We start from the raw sequence: 21,047 nt of genomic DNA on the forward strand, positions 1-21,047 counted from the left end.
ATTTAGGATATTATAATTGCAAGAAGACACACACTTAACATGAACAATTATATGTAGTCTATAAACCTGCCATTCTCTGCTGTATCTGTGGACTCCAAAAGCCATGGATTAATTTGTTTTTAAGGAATAGATAGATGGTATTAGTTGACATATTATTTATATGGGGTCTTAGATTTCTATATTATAAACATTAAATTTATTCATAAATGTGATATATATATATATCTAGAAAGCAGAGTCTATCAAAACAAATTCATACATTTTTTTAGTATGGAGTTGGGTATCTGGATTTCCACATTTGAAAGCAGGTATGAAGAGTTCAGAGTGATATGTGACCCATGAAGAAGAGGCAGGGAGCAGATATATAATTTAGAAACAAAACTATCACATAGCTAGACATATGCAGCGAGTGCTAGAGTTTGGAACACTCAGCCCTAATTGAAATATCTCCATTAAATCACTTCCCACAGGGCTCAGGAAGAAGAGGTAGAAAGAGTGTAAGAATCACAGGTAATGGAAGACACCAAGAAAACAAGGACTCTTAAGATCAACATGATTGACATGTAAACAAATGCACAGGGACTGAAGCACCCGTACAGGGTCTGCACCATCTGGGGTCCTAGAGCTGAAAGAAGTGGAACCATGCCCCATTCCTAACCAGGGGCTGTCTCCAGTTTATAATCAAGACCACATCCAAATGAAAATATAGTTTCCTGAGACGACAAATTACTCTTAAATGTGGGTTGGATGCACAACAGAAGATGGCCAAGAGAAAATGAACTCAAAGACATGTTTGGAGGTTCCTTGCCCCTTAATGTCATGTTACAGCTCGCATTTTTATTTTTTATCAATTATTTTTATCCTATTTTTTTATATATTTATATATATTTTTTCTCTCTTTTTACCCTACTGGTCTTTTGCATATACATATTATAGCTTTCAGTTTAGTGCTTATGTGGCATTCCTGAGTCTGGGAGCAACTGAGTCTATTTCTTGAGTGTTCTCCTGGGCTCTCTCCTTCTGTTTTTTTATTTTGTTCAATTCCAAAGTGTTAGTCATTGTTTTAATTTATTATATTATATTTATTTTACTTTATTATTTATTAATATTATTATTTATTGCATAGAAGTCTGTTTGCTTTCTAATAAGAGACAGAAAGTGTTTGAATCCAAGTACAAGATAGAAGGGATGGTGGGGAGGATCTGGGAGGAGTAGAGAGGTGGAAAACCATAATCAGAGTATATTGTGAGAAAAAAATAAATTTTCAATAAAAGAAGATCAGAGAAGAAAAGAAGAAAGAACCAAAGAAGGGAGGAAAGAAGGAAGGAAGGCTGGAAGGAAGGAAGGAAAGAAAGAAAGACAAAGAAAAAGGAAGAGATATTGTCCATGATACTTCAGTATCCATATGTATCTGGGTTTTAATGATAATAGATACACCATATACCCTAAAATTCTATGAAAGCTGTTTCACTGTACAGTCTTCTTGTACTGTTAAGGAAATGCTAATTGCACATATCTGCTCCTTGCATTGAGTACCTGTATAAAGCCAGTCACCAGATACTCACTCCATTATCTCCAATCACTCATCCTAAATTTGCTCATTAAATTTGCTTATCAGATTTGCTAGTCTGATTTGTTTTCCTTTTTCGAGTAGTAAAACACTTTTAATGTTTTTAACCCTGCTTTTTTTCAGCCCCTCACTCTAAATTATAAACAATCATTTCTTCCCAAAGTATCTGCCTATTTTGATTTCCTATCACATGTGTCTACTCTCACCCCTCCAAAGACATCCCAATTTGGGGGTCCCTTTCCAGCTTCTTAGATTGAGTTATAGTCTAAGATAAACAGACAAATTAAAAAAAAATTGAAGGCATAATTCACACATCAGGAAGACATGTGGCAAATTTCTATCAGGGACTAGAGTAATTCAGTCACTGTATTTTTTTCTAGGTCCATCCATTTTCCAAAATTTTTAATAATTTTGTGATTCTTCATACCTGAATAAAATTCCATTGTACAAATAAATGTACATTTTAATTATCCATTTATCATGTAGTGCACATTTAAGTTGAATCCATTTCCTAGCTATTGTGAACAGATCAGAAAAATGCATGGATGTGTACTTATGTCTGCCATAGGCTATATAGTCCTTTGGCTATGTCCATGGAATGGCATAGCTGTGGTAGTCCTATTTGTAGTTGTTTGAGGGAATTGCACACTGATTTCACAGTGAATAAGGGCTCCCCTTTCCTCCTATTCTCATTGCACTTGAATCTTGGCAGTTCATGGTACAGTTACTAAGGATTTTTAAAATGCTCAGATGTTGTTTTTGTATAGTAAATATGCTCTAGCTTGGTTTTCTGGCCCAAGTGACAGGAATACCTCTTTCTTCAAATGAACCTGATGCAAATTTTCTCTCTTGATTTAGGCTGTCTCAGAATTATGGTCTTTTAAGTAGTGTGAAAAATCATGTCCTAGGGAAGGAATTTGTTTGAACATTCTAGAAATATATCATGGTACTCTGCATCACTCTTTGTGGTAAGACATGCGAGATGCAATATTGTCTTTTATCTGAGAAGTGCTAAACAGATATTTAGAAATCCTGACTTCTGAAATTCTTCTCTACTTTATCAGATTGTAAACTTTTATAAAAATTCCATTGTCCCTACTGGAGAAATATGTCTTCCTAAGATATACAGACTTTCTAATTTACTGTCCCAAATATCTCAATTATATCATGTCTTTTTAGAACTATATGTTGTGATGCTTTGTGGAATGTTCATACAATTAAAGATGCTTTAGCCCATATTGTTAGAAACATCAAGGAAGAAAACATAATCCTAGACCATGGATATGAAATGCTCTTACTTTCAAATTTTTGAATTTATCCAAGAGACTTCTTTAGACTGTGCTAATTTTACAACCATGTATGTGGGATACTTTCAAATCTTAACATCTCATCAAATAACCAGAAGGGGGAGATATAATTCAAGAAGGCACAAGAAGCCTGCTCTCCTGAGAAGTTCTTTATTGGAACATATATGAAGTCAGTATCATTTGCATAAGTACTTCTTCCTTCTAGTATTTCTGCCTCTTAGAATATTATAAGAAGTTATTTTTCTGGCCTGTGGCATGACACACTTAAACTCAAGGAGCAGGAAGATGGTGTCCACATCTTAGCTCCTTGGGCTTCTGCTCTTCTGGTTTTCAGGTAAGAGTGTTTAGACATGGCAAAAGTGGAGCTGTTATTTAAATACAGGTTTTCTTATATCATGAAATTTGACTTCCTATTGAAAGAAATTGATACAAAAATTATCTTTTCTTAAGTAGTTTAGAAGTGACTTTCATAAGCAGTGTTGTGTTCTACTAATATTTCTCCTATGTTTTCAGCCTGCAGAAGTGATATTGTACTGACTCAGGCTCCAGGCCCCTTGTTTTTTACTCCAGCAAATAGAGTCACCATGACCTGCATGGTCATCCAGGGTGTTGGCAATAACTTATACTGGTATCAGCAAAAACCAAAGAAGGCTCCAAGGCTTCCTATCAAGTAGGGTTTCTGAGTCCATCTCTGGGATCCCCTCCAGGATCAGTGGTAGTGGGTCAGGGACAGATTTCACCCTCAGCATCAATAATGTGGAGGCTGAAGATGTTGTACTTAATTACTGTCGGCAGGGTAACAGCTTGCCTCCCACAGTGATAGAGACCCTAGCAAAAAAGACCAGGGAAGCAGAAGTGTGAGGCTGTGCTGCTTCATCTACTTCTGGTGGTGTCTTCACCTCTTCACAGTGTTTTACAGATGCAGACAGCCTTGCATTTTTCAGGTTTAATACAAATGAAGACTCCTGGGATCTCTCTTGCCTCTGAACTCTCCTTACTCCACTTCAGTTCCAGAAGCCATAATTATAATGACTCTCATGGTGTAATCAATCTTCCTCCAGTATACTATAACCCAGAGAAAATCCCAGCCTGGATAGAGAGAAAACAATTGATTTCATGCTCTTATAAATGTTGGAAATGCATGTTAAGCATTGGTGGAACCCATAGTGTATAGTTTGAACCCATCACTGACCTCATAGAGATGAACGCTGAGACTCACTTCTCAGTTGTAACTTTCCTTAAGCACATTTTATACTAAGTAAACAAGTCTTGAGGATAAAGTGTTTTTCCTGTTTATAGTTTTATAAGAAATGGCCAAGCCAGTTTGGTGAAAATTATGCTCAAGATGAAACTGAATTCTACTTGGGCAAGAGATGTGCTTATGTGTATAAAGCAAAAAACAACACAGTGACACCTGGACACAAACCAAACAAAACCAGAGTTATCTGGGGAAAAGTAACCCAGGCCCATGGAAACAGTGGCATGGTTCATGCCAAATTCCAAAGCAACCTTCCTGCAAAGGCCATGGGACACAGAATCCGTATGATTCTGTACCCTTCCCAGATTTAAACTAATGAAAGTAAATAAATAAAAGTGGATTTGTAAAAAAAAAAAAAAAAAAAAAAAAAAAAAAAAAAAAAAAAAATTCCTAACAAGTGGTTACGGTTACTACTTAATGGAAAAAAATGAAAATAGAGTTGGAAACAATAACATGTCTGGCAACCAAAGTATTCACAGAGCCCTTGGAGCTATGTTTCAATTATCATGAGTTTAGATGAGTAACAAAATGCAGTTTCTTTTATAAACAATAGAATCATAGGGAATATATGAGCATTTAGACTCATTTTTGCCACTACAAAATTTCATGGAATTAGATGAAGCTCTGTTTGTTTAGCATTTCATTAGAAAATTACCAGTGAAATGCGTATAAGTTCATGGACAGAGGCTTGCAAAAGGAGAATTACCATGGAGGTATTTCAGCTAAGTACGAAATGAATCTGAGTTGTTTCTTACTGGAGGAACATTGCAGAAAAGTATCTTCAGGCCTAAAGTTAAAAAGGCCTTTATCAAGAATTGTGTATAATAGGGTAGAGTTAAGGATTTAAAAAATTCTGTAAATAAGACTAAGAATTTAAAATTTGCTGGGGTATGTTAGTTCATGTCTCCAAACCAGCCCTTGGGATTCTGATGTAGGAAGATCTCCATGGGCTCAAGGCCGGTCTGGTCTACAAGGCAAGATCCATACCAGTCAAGGTTACATAGTGAGACCCTGTCTCAAAAACAAAAACAAATACAAATAATTAAAAAATAGTTGGTTTTTGACTTTCATTTTATGCCCTAATTAAAATCTGAGGATGACTTTGTGTGTGTGTGTGTGTGTGTGTGTGTGTGTGTGTGTGTGTGTGTGTGTGTATGTGTGTGTAAAAATCACAAAATTGAGAAGATGATGTTAGAAGAGGAGAGTAAATGTTGGAAATGAAATTCTCAAAAGCTTTAAAAATACTATTTTAAGCATCTAATGTAAAAAAGCATTTTATGATAAAATAGGTAATCTATGTATTTAGAATTTGGTGCTAACTTTATTTCCATTGAACATTACAATCTGAATATGTAATTTTGAAGAGAAAATATCTGAACTTCAAAAATTGTAGAGGATAAATGCAAGATGTAGATAGATGTCTGTGATTTATTTCATATATTTAATAACCAGAGCAACTATGGACAACCAAAATTGTAGATGATAAATGCAAGATATAAACAGATGGCTATAATTTGTTGTAGATACTCAATAACCAAGGCAACTACAGACAACTTTGGCTAAAAGTTCTCACCTGTCAAACAAGCTTTTGTTTTTTCTATTGCTAAATCGACAGCCCATCTAGTGATATTTTGTTGGATTATTCCAAATTTTCTCATTGAAAACAGCCTGCTTTAAGATTCTACCTTAGATATTGTCAGGAAATCAAGGGGGGGTGATGTTCACTCTCCTTTCTGTCCTCTGTTACGATCTCCCCAGTTTCCCAATTTCAGTAGGTCATGAGGAAGGTAATGTAGCTCAAGCACAAGGAATTCAAAATAGCAAATATGAATATGTTTAAGGACCTTAAAGAGGTGATGGATATACTCCTTAGTGAAGTCTGTGAAAACACAAACAGTGGAATCAAATAATGAAAAAAAGTCTAAGGCATGAAAGTAGAAATAGAATCACTAAAGAAAACCCAAATTGAAATAAAACTGGAAACAAAAAAATTTAGGAAATCAAAAAACAAACAAACAACAACAAAACTCCCAAATCCCAAGCACCTCAATGTTAAGCCTCACCAGCACAGTATGAGACATGAAAGAAAGACATTCAGTTATTGGACACAGGAAAAAGAAACTCTAGATACCCTAACCAAAGAAATTCTTAAAATTAAAAAAATGGACACAAAACATCCAGGAAATCTAGGACACAATGATAAGACCAAATCAAAACATAATAGGAATGAAGGGAGAAGGTAACCCAGGTCAAAGACACCGAAAAATATGTTCAATAAAATAATAGAAGAAAATTTCTGAGCATAATGAAGACAGTGTCTATTATTGTAAATGAAACACACAGATATCAAATAGACAGAGCCAGAAAAGAAATTCCTCAAGATACATAATAATCCTAGCGTTGTAGATATTCCAAATAGGATGGTTTAAATAAATTGTCTGAGCAACAGCCATTTGGTGACTTTATGCTCTTATCAAGGAAGTTGATAATAGAAATGAGGGGTCTTTGGTGTTTCTCCAGGGACCATCTGAACCAAGGTGTAAGCTAGTGAATCTGTGATGTTCAGGCCAGTCCAGACAATGCAGGCTTGGGGAACTCACACTCTCAGCTACTTGTTGCACTTTATAGGTGATTTCACAATTCTTACCTTTATCAGACTATGTCTCTTCTGGCAGATCTTGTTTCTGTTAAATCCCCATCTTCAACTTGTATGAATCACAGAAATAAAGCAATTCCATCAGAGATGATAAAGTTGAAAAAGGATTCTGAGAAATGTGCTTCTAGCAGTGCTGATAATGTAGGAAGTTAGAATAGATAGTTTGGTGAGCATTCCTGGGATAGATCCTCATTAAGTCAAATAGTAAGAAAGAATGAAGAATTACATTATATATATGTACCAATACATTAAACAAGATAACATTATATAACCCTCCTTTTTCTTTTAAATTGCATTGCAGTTCAAAGGTCATGTAGCTATTGTGCTTCTCTAAGCAGCCATGTGTCTTCTGTTCTTAGGCAGTGATTCTGCAGAGGGCCACAGATTCCTTATGATCATGACTGCAATGGAAGGCTGATCATTCTCCTTTAAGAAGTTGTTTCTTTAAATAAAACTTCTCCTGTCATAAATTTAAAATTCTCTCTCTGTATCTGTCTGTCTGTCTCTGTCTCTCTCTCGTTCCACACATATTCCACTGTGCGTATATATACTTTGATGAAGTGCATGTTGAGATCTTTACTTTTTTTTCTGAAATAATGTAATTATATTATGATTTTCAAAGTAAAAATAATATTTACCTTTATTGTTGTACTGAAGAAAGATTTGAATATTTAAGATAGTAATCCTTTAAGAGATAGAGATTTTCCATTCTGGTCTCTTGACAGTGTTATTCACAGACCACCATTTGCCAAATTATTAAAGTCTGTCTTATACACTTTTGTTCATGGCTCATCACTTTGGTGCTGTACTAAGTCATCCCCAAATCTCAGACAGGAATTTGCCTACATTCTACTTTAAATCAGCTCTCTGGTAATTAGTTTATATGTCAGGTGAATTACTTGTGCCCATATGTAATGTTTTTTTTAATGGATATGTATTTGTTCTTCCATTTGTTCAAGCTACTGTGATTGGCTGCTCACTGTCTTTTTGTATAGCTAATTGAGGTAGTATGTAGCTAGAGGTTTTTCTCCGGGTCCCACCGAGACCTGGCAGTCTGACAGCCCACTTATAAATTAAACACACAGACACTTATATTATTTAAACTGTTTGGCATAATGGCTCAGGCTTCTTGCTATCTAATTTTTACATCTTAAATTAATCAATTTCTGTAAATCTATACCTTGCCACATGGCTTGTGGCTTACCGACGTCTTCACATGCTGCTTGTCATGGTGGCAACTGGCAGTGTCTCCCTCTGCCTTCTTATTCTCTCAATTCTCCTCTCTGTTAGTCCCACCTATACTTCCTGCCTTGCCACTGGCCAATCAGTGTTTTATTTATTGACCAATCAGAGCAATTTAACATACAGACCATCCCACAGCACTTCCACTTTTCTTTTTTTTAAAGAGGAAGGTTTTAACTTTTACACATCTCCAAAGACAACTTGGTATATTTAGCCAGGCAGGAAGTATAGGCAAAACTAACAGAGAGGAGAACTGAGAGAACAGGAAGGCAGAGGGAGACACTGCCAGCTGCCACCATGACAAGCAGCATGTGAAGACACTGGTAAGCCACAAGCCACGTGGCAAGGTATAGATTTATAGAAATGGATTAATTTAAGATGTAAGAACTAGACAGCTAGAAGCCTGAGCCATTAGGCCAAACAGTTTAAACAATATAAGTCTCTGTGTTTACTTGGTTGGGTCTGAGAGGCTGTGGGACTGGCGGGTGACAGAGATTTGTCCTGACTGTGGGCCAGGCAAAAAAAAAAAAACTGTAGCTACAGCAATATCTGTGGTGTCCTAACCTGTCATTTGGAACCATACATATTGGAAAGAAAATAATTATGAAAATAATTGCTAGGAAATGTAACCAAGTTAGTTGTCCTATGTAACCAATACTTGTTTATAAGCAGCTGCATTGAATATCTTGTCATTTATTTGATAACAGCAGCACACCTTGTCACAAATCTAAAAGGCATTAGCAACAAAATGATGTTCATGTTAAACAGTCAATGACCTAGAGACAAAATTAAGAATAGTGAAAACTACGGGGGGAGCTGTGAACAACATGTAAGCAATGCATCTACACATGCTTTAGGGCATAGTCTCTTGCTTGTACCAGGAACCAACAAAAAAAGACCCAAGAATTCAATGACCAAGTATCTCCTATGACTATAGGGAAATGTATGCCACAGTGACTGAGAATGATGTGCATTACAGAACATTGACACTGTTGCACAAAACAATCTACAGTTAATAAACTCAAATAGGCTTCATTTTCATATCTGACATGGAGGTGGCCAAATACACAAAGAAGTACCTGCTCAAGATAAATGAACATACATGGTTACACATAATCTAGTACAAAAGTATTCATAGTACCTTTATTAATAACTTCACAAGGTAGAAAAATGAGAATGTCCACATGGAAAAATAAATGTTGCCATCACTAAAGGATCCAACAATAGAGGCATTTTATTTACTTATTCACAGAACATGAAAAAACATTTAAAGAAATAGGTATATTTGGAAAATGAAATTAAGTCACTGAGGCACAGGAGCTGTATGATTTCATTCAAATGAGACTTGAGAACTTCAAAAAATACATAATCTGACAGCAAGAAGGTCAGAGTTTCTCTGATGTGTAAGCTTAAGAGAAATTGAAAAATAAGAACATTTCAATGTTATGAAAATTACGTGTACGTTTATTACAGCAATGCTTATCATATGCATTTATTTGTGAAACGTATTCAGCACGAGTCAGTTTCCTGATTATATTCAAGTCTATTTTCTAATACTTAGTAAGATACAGTCAATACATTGATGAGAGTAGTGAGTGACTTGATTCCATCTTGTAATTCTGCAATGCCCTGTTGACTATGAGCACAACGTTTTATCCATGACAATTATCAGCTTAGTGTCTTAATTACATTTTGCTCGTTCTCTGCAATTTAGTTACGAATATTTACAAAAAAATTAGGTAAATTTTAAATTATAAAACAAAAATACTTTGTGAATGTATATTTACATTTGATTTGAAACACGTTGCCAATCTTTCAGCCTCCAACTAGTCTCTCATCAGTCACCACATTTTGTTTTATTATGTTCACTCCTGATGTACAAGAAGACATTTTTGGGTTATTTTTCAAATTCAAGAAACCCACATAACTCTTTCCTCTATATACACTGCCATACAGACCAGGGTATTTGCATATTGCTCCCTAGGGAGATCCCTGCTTTGCTGTCTGGAGATAAAAATCTCAACTATCCTCTTGCCTTCACTCTCCTTAGTTCATTCTTCAAAATGGTGTGCCCTGTCCAGTTCCTGTTTCTGTTCATGCTTTGGATTCTGGATAAGGAGAGAATGAGATGCAGAAACATACTGTGGGTGTAGGGTGGGCTCTAGTTGCCTCTGTGTGAGGTCCATGTGTGATGAAGCTTGTCCCATTCTCCAGGATGCACATGGGAATTTAGTTACATGACAATGGGAAATTCTAGGTGAGACAGAAGCTGAGCTAAGATGAAGATTTTGATGTAGATGGGAAGGAGTGCTGTAGATTATGAACTTGAGGACCTTCCACGTACTTGTTTTGTAAAAAAAAAAAAAAAAGCATTTGACATATTTTTTAAAATCATAAAACATACCAGGTTCTCACTTGGAATGAGTAACAAAGGAATTCACAAAGAGTGCTTGAGAAGTTTTAACATGACTTTGTACTATTCTGTTATAATTTCAGGAACAAGTGGTGATGTTGTGCTGACCCAGACTCCACTCTCTTTGCTAGTTACCATTGGGCAATCAGTCTCCATCTCATGCAAGTCAAGTCAGAGCCTCTTACATAGTAATGGAGACACCTATTTGAATTGGTTCCTATAGAGGCCAGGCCAGTCTCCACAGACCCTAATCTATTTGGTGTCCAAAAGGTTTACAGGGGTTCCAGACAGGTTCAGTGGCAGTGGGTCAGGGACAGATTTCACACTCCAAATCAGCAGAGTGGAGGCTGAGGATTTGGGAGTTTATTACTGCATGCAAGCTATATATGCTCCTCCCACAGTGATACAGACCCTAGCAAAAACCCTTTGCTTCAGGCAGCTCAACTGCCAATGTGCTGCTTGACTGGAGAGGAGAAGAGCACTCTGCTACTGTTTAAGGGGGAGGTGCTGGGGAAGTTGGATAATTGCAGCTGAGAGCCCTGGCTAGAGTGATTTGGTTAGACCTCAAGTGCCATCAATTTCTCATCCTTCTAGCTGCAGCAGGCATATTGCTTTTGTATCAGGAGAATTTCATCTCATCAATCTAGTTTATTGTTGAATATTTTAACCATTTAATATTTTTCATTAATTTCTTCAGCTTAATTATTTTGCTTAATTTTAATGATATATGTCTGTTGTTAATGCTATACCCAGATCATGGGAACCCCCAAAAGACCACCACAGAGATCTTGTCTCTCATGTAAAAGAAAAGAGCCTTTATTTCAAATCCAGAGCTTGGTCCCTGTCTGTCCAACACAGTGACGAGAGCAGAGAGCACAAAGCTCAGGTGGGGTGGGATTTTTATCATAGCAGAGGTTGGGGTGAGGAGATTTCCAGAGTTCAGGACCCTTACTAGCTGACAATTGTCCAGGGGTATCTATAAAACAAAATATAGGTGTGTGCTAGACTCAAGGACATCTGACCACCTTATCTAATGGTTAGAATGTTTGTGATGATGGGATGATGGGTACTTCTTCATCCCTGGGTGGATCCCTGGGTGGTATCAGCTTAAGGCTTTCTTAGATCTGGGTGTTGCCTGCCAGTAAGCCTGTCACAGAAGCTGTGTCTAGGCCCCTAAGCCTGTCATGGCTGCTGTGTGGTCAAGCTGTGTTGGGGCCCTCTACAGTTAAACTCTCATTAACTTAGGTGTCTATATTCTCTTTATATATATTCTCTCTCTCTCTTTCTCTCTTTCTCTCTCTCTCTCTCTCTCTCTCTCTATATATATATATATATATATATATATATGAATATATACATATTCAGTATCTATATTCCCTTTAATTTTTCTACGTAGACTTAAGAAATTGTTTTGGATATCTTTTGAAAGAATTACATTTTCTTGTTTTTCCTTTCTTTATTATTAAGAAATTTTCTACTCATTTTACATACCAACCACTGATCCCCCTGTGGTGATGGTTTTTTTTTTTCTGTTTCCATTTTTATGTCTTGTGGTTTTTATTTTTTTATTTTTTATTTTTTTGTTTTTATTTTACTTGTGCTAAAATGTGTTGATATTTTATTTGTCTGTTAATAAATAAAGTTTGCCTGGAGATCAGAGGTAATAGCAAACCATTAACACAAAATTCAGGCTGTGGTAGCACACACCCTTAATCCAATCACTTGGCAGGCAGGGTCTCTGTGTGTTCAAGGACACACTGGGGAACAGCCAAGTGCGGTGACACAGGGCTTTAATCCTAGTACCAATGATAGAGACCTGGAGGTCTATACACACAGGCAGTAACAAGGAAGTGAGGTAGCTGGGCTAAGTGCCAATGAGAGGGCAAAAAAGTAAGGAAATAAAGGTGCAGATTAGATAATAAGGAGTCATGTTTTGGAAGCAACAGAGCTGGTGAGGTAAGATGGTTGGTGGCTCTCACTGTTTTCCTGATCTCTAAGGCTTTCACTCCTATATTTGGCTCTGTGTTTTTTATTTAATAAGACTGTTTAGAAAATTGTCTAGATCCCCACTCCTCCCTCTTCCTTACCCCCCCTAACCTTACCCAATCCTCCCCCCATTCCCACCTCCTCCAAGTCAAGTTCTCCAATGGGGAGTCAGCAGAGCCTGGTACATTCAGTTGAGACAGGTCCAAGTTCCTACCCCTTTCACCAAGGCTGCACAAGGTGTCACACCTTAGACACTGGGCCCCCAAAAGCCCACTTGTGTACCAGAGACAGATCCCGCTCCCCCAGCCTGGGAGCCTCCCAAATAGTTCAAGCTAAACAACTGCCTCAAGTATCCAGAGGGTTAATCCAGTCCCATGAAGCTCCACAGCTATTGGTGTACAGTTTATGGTTTTCCACTAGTTTGGCTGGCTGTTCATGGACATTTTCCCATCATGAACTCCAAGTTCCTTTCTTTTAGAATCGCTTGTCTTACTCATCATTTGGACTCCCAGAGCTCGGCCTGGTACACAGCCATGGATCTCTGCATCTACTTCTACCATTGAACAGGATGACTGCTCTATAGTGACAGTTAGGGTAGTCACTAATCTGGTTACCAGAGTAGACAAGTTCATGAACCCTCTCAGCTACTGCTAGTAGATATCTACAGAACCTAATAGATATCTACAGAACATTCCATCCTATCAAAAAAGAATGTACCTTCTTCTCAGCAGCCCATGGAACCTTCTCTAAAATCGACCACATACTTGGCCACAAAGCAAATATCAACAGATACAAAACAATTGGAATAACCTCCTGTGTTCTAACAGACCACCATGGTTTAAAGTTAGATTTCAACAACAACAAAAACTACAGAAAACCTACAATCTCATGGGAACTGAATAATGCTCAACTGAAAAACCAATGGGTTAAGGAAGAAATAAAGAAAGAAATTAAAGACTTCCTAGAGATCAACGGAAATGAAGACACCATATACCCAGACTTATGGGACACTATGAAAGCAGTGCTAAGAGGGAAATTCATAGCACTAAATACTCACTTAAAGAAGTCGGAGAAATCTCAAACTAGTGACTTAACAGCACACCTGTAAGCTCTAGAACAAGAAGAAGCAAAGTCTCCCAGGAAGAATAGACACCAGGAAATTATCAAAGTGAGAGGCAAAATCATTAAAATATAAACAACAAGAACAATACAAAAAAATTAATGACACAAAGAGTTGGTTCTTTGAGAAAATCAACAAGATAGACAAGCCCTTATCCAAACTAACCAAAAGACACACAGAGAGAATCCAAATCAACAAAATCAGAAATGAAAAGGGGGACATAACAACAGACATTGAAGAAATCCAGAGAATCATCAGGTCATACTTTAAAAACTTCTACTCCACAAAACTGGAAAACCTAAAAACAATGGATAATTTTCTGGATAGGTACCACATACCTAAGTTAAATCAAGACCAGATAAACTATTTAAATAGTTCAATAACCCCTAAGGAAATGGAAACAGTCATTAAAAGTCTCACAACCAAAACAAGCCCAGGACAAGATGGTTTCAACACAGAATTCTACCAGATCTTCAAAGAAGTGTTAATACCAATACTCTCTAAATTGTTCCACACAATATAAACAGAAGGAACATTACCAAACTCCTTCTATGAGGCTACAATTACCCTGACTCCTAAACCAAACAAGGATACAACAAAGAAAGAGAACTACAGACCGATCTCCCTCATGAATAAAATACTAGCAAACAAACTCCAAGAACACATCAGAACAATTATCCACCATGATCAAGTAGGCTTCCTCCCAGGGACGCAAGGGTGGTTCAACATATGAAATTCTGTCAATGAAATACACCATATAAACAAACTAAAAGAAAAAAAAACACATGATCATCTCACTAGATGCAGAAAAGGCATTTTACAAAATCCAACACCCCTTCATGATAAAAGTCTTGGAGTGATCAGGAATACCTGGAACATACCTAAACATAATAAATGCAATTTAAAGCAAGCCAACAACCAACATCAAATTAAATGGAGAGAAACTCAAAGCAATTCCACTAAAATCAGGAATGAGGCAAGGCTGTCCACTCTCCCCATACTTATTCAATATAGTACTTGAAGTTCTAGCCAGAGCAATAAGACAACATAAGGAGATTAAGGGGATACAAATTGGAAAGGAAGAAGTCAAGCTTTCCCTATTTGCAGATGACATGATAGTACAGTTGAGTTAACCCAAAGAGTCCACCAAGGAACTGATACAGCTTATAAAAACCTTCATCAACATAGCAGGATACAAGATCAACTCAAAAAAATCAGTAGCCCTCCTATATACAATGGACAAAGAAGCCGAGAAGGCAATTAGAGATACAGCACCCTTTACAATAGCCACAAATGACATAAAATACCTTGGGGTAACACTAACCAAGCAAGTGAAGGACCTATATGACAAGAACTTTAAATCCCTGAAAAAAGAATTTGAAGAAGATGTCAGAAAATGGAAAGATCTCCCATGCTCATGGATAGGCAGGACCAACATAGTAAAAATGGCAATTTTACCAAAAGCAATCTACAGATTCAATGCATTCCCCATCAAAATACCAACACAATTCTTCACAGACTTGGAAAGAATAATACTCAACTTTATATGTGAAAACAAAAAACCCAGGATAGCCAAAAGAATCTTGTACAATAAGACAACATCTGGAGGCATCACGATCCCCAACTTCAAGCTCTACTATAAAGCTACAGTAATGAAAACAGCTTGGTATTGGCATAAAAACCAACATGTGGACCAATGGATTTGATTTGAAGATTCTGACATTAATCTGCACACCTATGAACATATAATTTTTGACAAAGAAGCCAAAAGTGTACAGTGGAAAAAGAAAGCATCTTCAACAAATGGTGCTGGCATAACTGGATATCAATGTGTAGAAGGCTGCAAATAGATCCATATCCATCACTTTGCACAAAACTTAAGTCTGAGTGGATCAAGGACCTCAACATAAATCCAGACACTCTGAACCTGCTAGAAGAGAAAGTAGGAAGTAGTCTTGAATGCATTGGCATAGGAGATCACTTCCTAAATATAACACCAGTAGCACAGACACTGAGAGAAACAATCAATCAATGGGACCTCTTGAAACTGAGAAGCTTTTGTAGAGCAAAGATACGGTCAACAAGGCAAAGTGACAGCCTGTAGAATGGGAAAATGTCTTCCCCAACCCCACAGGTGACAGAGGACTTTTATCCAGAATATATAAGGAATTCAAGAAATTAGACATCAAAACGACCAACAGTCCAATTAAGAAATGGGCTATAGTACTAAACAGAGAATTCTCAACAGAGGAAACTCAAATGGCTGAAAGACATTTAAGGAATTGCTCAACATCCCTAATCATCAGGTCATCATTGCTTTAGAGTCTTGGCAACTCATGGTGCAGCTAATGACCATTTAAAAAATTCTCAGATTTATTTATATTTATATATAATATTCATATAAAATTATATATATAATAAATATACTCTAGATTGATCATGTGGCCCAAGTGATACAAATACTTCTTTCTTCAAATGGACCTCATGCAGTGTTCTCTCCTGATTTAGGCTGTCAGAATCATGGTCTTTTAAGTAGTGTGAAAAATCATGTACTAGGGAAAGAATTTGTTTGAACATTCTAGAAATACATCCAGGGCACTCTGCATCACTCTTAGTGGTAAGACAAGTAAGGTTCAATATTGGCTTTTATCTGGGAAGTGCTAAACAGATATTTAGAATTTCTGATCACTTAATTTCTTCTCTACTGTGTCAGACTATAAACTTTTATAAAGCTTCAATTCTCCCTATTGGAGAAATCTGTCTTCCTTAGATATCCAGGGTTTCTAATTTCTTGTCCATGATATCTCAATAATATGCTATCTATCTCTTTAGTACCATATGCTGTGATGCTCAGTGAATATTCAGACAATTAAAAATGCTTCAGCTCGAAATCTAAAGGAAATGAAATGTTACTTTGTGTGTCAATCATGGCTAAAAATTTTGAAATTAGCATGTTCAATTTATTTATTTATTTTTTGTTTGTTTCCAGAGCTGAGGACCGAACCCAGGGCCTTGTGCTTGCTAGGCAAGCGCTCTACCACTGAGCTAAATCCCCAGCCAGTATGTTCAACTTAAAAATCATCTGAAAACATACAAAACACAATAATATTTGCTTTGGTTGGTAACCCGTTTTAAATTTTTGAGATTTATTTTGATTATTTTAATTATGTCCAAGTTGGAGCAGAGAGAGGCATTAATTACAAATTAGTGTTCATAAATGTACAGATGCCCAGAGAGGGCAGAAGTATCAAATCCCCGAGAGCGTTACATGGTGCTAACATCATCCCACATGGAGGAAATGACCTCCTGTCCCTGCAAGAGCAATAATAACCTTGAATCACCTTTCCAGCCCATGATTAAAATTAAATGATAATTCAGAATTTGTAGGATCCTAAGATGGTTATTGTGTAAAAAAAAAAAAAAAAACCACAAAAGGGAGGTTTTGCTACCTTATTTTTCTATTGGATTCATAACTGCAGAATCCAAGTCGTGAAATGACCTTTAAGGTGACAGTTAAGGAAACATGACAGAACTTGAAGGTAAATCTGATACAAAGTCCTTCCTCGCCTGGCTACTCAAAGTATAACATGAGAACCATCTGCTCTAACTTTATTAGGACACATATTAGAAATTCAGATTCCCAGGTCCTGCTCCTGTATGCTGAATCAACTCCATGTTGTACAAGACACACTGGTCTGTAGCAGACTGTCAATTTTCTTGCTGATCCATTGGCAAAGCAATGTAGCCTTTGTCAGTTGAATCAATCTAGAACTGAAAGAAATTCCAGGAAAACTGAGGAAACTGTTTTAATCTTATGCAGCTTTTAATGGTTAGGCAGTTTCTTCAGAAGTAATGCACGAACACTTTTATGATTATAATATTTATATATTCATGTGTCTATGCACAAATATACATGGATAGGTACCTTAGTTTCCTATTGAACTGCTTGTGTTCTGGGATGTTACAGAAGATCAGAACACTAGCCCAGTGATTGCTCAACTTTCGTACCAAATGTCACGAAAAGCACACTAGCGCCACCTCCTGAAGCTGTTGAAGAAAGGCTAGACTAGCAAAGTGTTCTGCACTTGGCTGCCTTCCATCAAGGTAGTTTCATTAAAATTTTACTGCTGAGTAATCACCTTTTCCAAGCCCTGATTCCTCTCCGAGCAACATTTTTCCTATGTTTATGATACCTTAAGAGTATCTCTATCTCAGCTCACTACAACAGGGGAAAGATCTTAAAACCCCCTTCAACATAAAATAGCTTCTACCTACAGTAAGTACCTTAGCACAGATTTGTAATTGTCAAGAATATTATTTCAGTCTATGACAAATCAGTACTAGGATCAATGTGAAAGATGCAGCCTAGTAATCAATAAATAATATGTAATAAATCTGTTCAAAGCACAGGTGCTCGAGCCTGGGGGATGCTGCCATAGTTGGTGTTTATAGGGAAGGAAGCACTCTTTCTGGAATTTTAAACCTAAAAAGAACTAATATCACAAACACAAATATCCTTTCTATCTCATGAAGGCAAATTCTCTTTCAGTCTTATTTATTTCTCCTCCATTCTGATCTGCATTCAGAAATCTTTCTACATATTTCCTCACACTAAAGAAAACAGTAACTGGTCTCCAAAAAAAAAGCAACTATTTAGAAATCCATAGAAACTGAGGCTAGCTCCAACTGAGTTAGAATAATAAAACAATTGAAAAGCTTTTGAAGATCTCAAATTTTCTTCCCCAAAATCTTGATTTCCCAACAGTTAACAAAGATAATTTTTCTTGCTCTGATTTTTTGTTTGTTTTCCTAATTTGTAACAATTAACTCTAGCATCTAATAAAAGAAACCTCAAAAAAAAAAAAAAAAAAAAAAATGCTTCAGCTCATATTGTAAGAAACGTCAAGAAAGAAAATATAATCCTGGACCAAGACCATAGATATGAGATGCTCTTCCTTTCAAACTTCTGAATTTATTCAAGATGCTTACTTAGACTGTGCTAATATTGTACCCTTGTATATGCAATTCAAGCACAAGTCACTTTCATATCTTAACATCTCATGAAGTAACCACAAGGGGGACACATAATTCAAGATGACAAAGAGAAGTTCTTTATTGCAATCAATATGAAGTCAGTATCATTTGCATAAGTACTTCTTCCTTCTAGTGTTCCTGTTCCTGCCTCTTACAATATCATAAGAAGGTCTTTCTACAGGTTGTGTCATGACACACTTATACTCAGGGAAAGAAGGAAGATGGTGTCCACATCTCAGCTTTTTGAGCTTCTGCTCTTCTGGGTTTCAGGTAAGAGTGATTACACATGTCCAAAAGTGGAGACAGTAATTAAAGACAGAAATTTTACATCATTAGGAAGTCCAGCATCACATGGAATTTGACTTCCTGTTGAAAGAAATTGATACAAAAAATCTTATCTTTTAAAAAAGTAGTTTAGAAGTGACTTTCGGATGTAATGTCATGTTCTGCCCAATATTTCTCATATGTTTTCAGCCTCCAGAGGTGACATTGTGCTGACTCAGTTTCCAGCCACCTTGTCTGTGATTCCAGGGGAAAGAGTCACTATGACTTGCAAGGCCAGCCAGGGTATTTACACAAGCATACACTGGTATCAGCAAAAACCAAATGAGGTTCTAAGGCTTCTCATCAAGTTTGCTTCTGGTTCTGTCTCCAGGATCCCCTCCAGGTTCAGTGGCAGTGGATCAGGGACAGATTTCACCCACAGCATCAACAATTTGGAGGCTGAAGGTGTTGCAATTTATTACTGTCAACAGAGTAACAGCTGGCCTCCCACGGTCATAGAGACTCTAGAAAAAAAAAAAAAAAAAGCAGGGAAGCCGAAGTCTGAGGCTGGCCTTCTTCAGCTGCTTCTGATGGTGTCCTCACCTTCCTGAAAGTATTTCACAGATGAGGAAAGCCTTGCAGATTACAGGGAAAATACAAGTGAAGAAGCCTGGATTGCTCTTTTGCCTCTGAACTCTCTTCATTCCACCTCATCTCCATAATACATAGCCTAAAATATTTTCATGGTAATCAATCTTCCTCCAGTGTACTACAACCCAGAGAAAATCCTAGCCTGGATAGAGAGAAAACAATTGATTCCATGCTCTTATAATTGTTGGAAGTACAAACAAGGCATTGTTTGAAACCATAGCATATACTATACTCTTGTCCTCACAGAGATGAAAGCTGAGACTCACTGCTTCATGTCTCAGTTGCAACTTTCCCTATGCACATTTTATAGTAAGTGAACAAGTATTGAGCATAGAGTGTTTTTCCTGTTTATAGATTTATATGAACTACCCAAACTAGTTTGGTGAAAACTGCAAATTTCTTGGTAAGTGGTTATATTTACTACTTAATATGAAAAAAAAGTAGAGTTGGAAACAATAACATGTCTGTCAACCTAAGTTTCCATAGATCTCTTGGAGTTATGTCTCAATTATCATTAGTTCAGATGAGTAACAAAATTCAGTTTCTTTTATAAACAATGGAATCATGGGAGATATACCAGTTTTTAGATTCCCCTTTGCCACTACAGAATTTCATGGAAATACATGAAGCTCTCTGTGTTAGCATTTTATTAGAAAAAAGTCAGTGAAATGTGTGTAAGTTCATTGACAGAGTCTTGAAAAAGGAGAATTACCATTGAGGTATTATAGCTAAATATGAATAGAAATTTGAGTTATCTCTTACTGAAAGAACATTGCAGAAAGAATACGTATGCCTCAAGTAAGAGAGCCTTCATAAAGGATTTTGTTTAATAGAGTAGAGATAACCATTAAACAATTCTGCAAACATGACTAAGAATTTAAAATTTGGTGAAGTATGTTGGTTCATGTCTCAAAACCAACACTTGGGATTCTGAGGCAGGAGGATCTCCACGAGTTTAAGGCCAGTCTGATCTACATGGCAATATTCAGGCCAGTCAAGGCTACATAATGAGACCCTGTTTCAAAAACAAAGGCAAATAATTAAAAAAAATTAGCTGGTTGGAAATTTTCATTTTGTTTCCTAATTGAAATCTGAGAGTAACTTTGGTGTGTGTGTGTGTGTGTGTGTGTGTGTGTGTGTGTGTGTGTGTGTGTTTGTGTGTGTGTTATATGTGTAAGACAAGGGAGTAAACTATAGGTAGTCTTAAAGACCCTCCTCTATCACTCTTCATTTTTACTTTTTGAGATAGGCTCTCCTGTGGAGTGGGGAATTTTCATTGGCTAGAATACCTCATCAGAGAGCCACTTTGATCTGTTTGTGTCTATGCCTTAGTGCTGGAGTTACAGATAATGTGGCTAAACCTGGCTTTAATGTGACTGTTGGAAATTGAAATTTGGGTTCCATTATTTCATTGCAAGTACCTTACAGAGACATATCCTTGACATTGAAACTAATTTATTAAAAATAATAAAACATTTTTGACCCTTAGGACAAGTCTTTTGAGGTTAATGCATTTTTATACCAAGATCAATTATTTCCATTTTCC

Source organism: Peromyscus leucopus, chromosome 3, assembly GCF_004664715.2.
Source record: "Peromyscus leucopus breed LL Stock chromosome 3, UCI_PerLeu_2.1, whole genome shotgun sequence".
In the NCBI taxonomy this organism is placed as follows: domain Eukaryota; kingdom Metazoa; phylum Chordata; class Mammalia; order Rodentia; family Cricetidae; genus Peromyscus; species Peromyscus leucopus.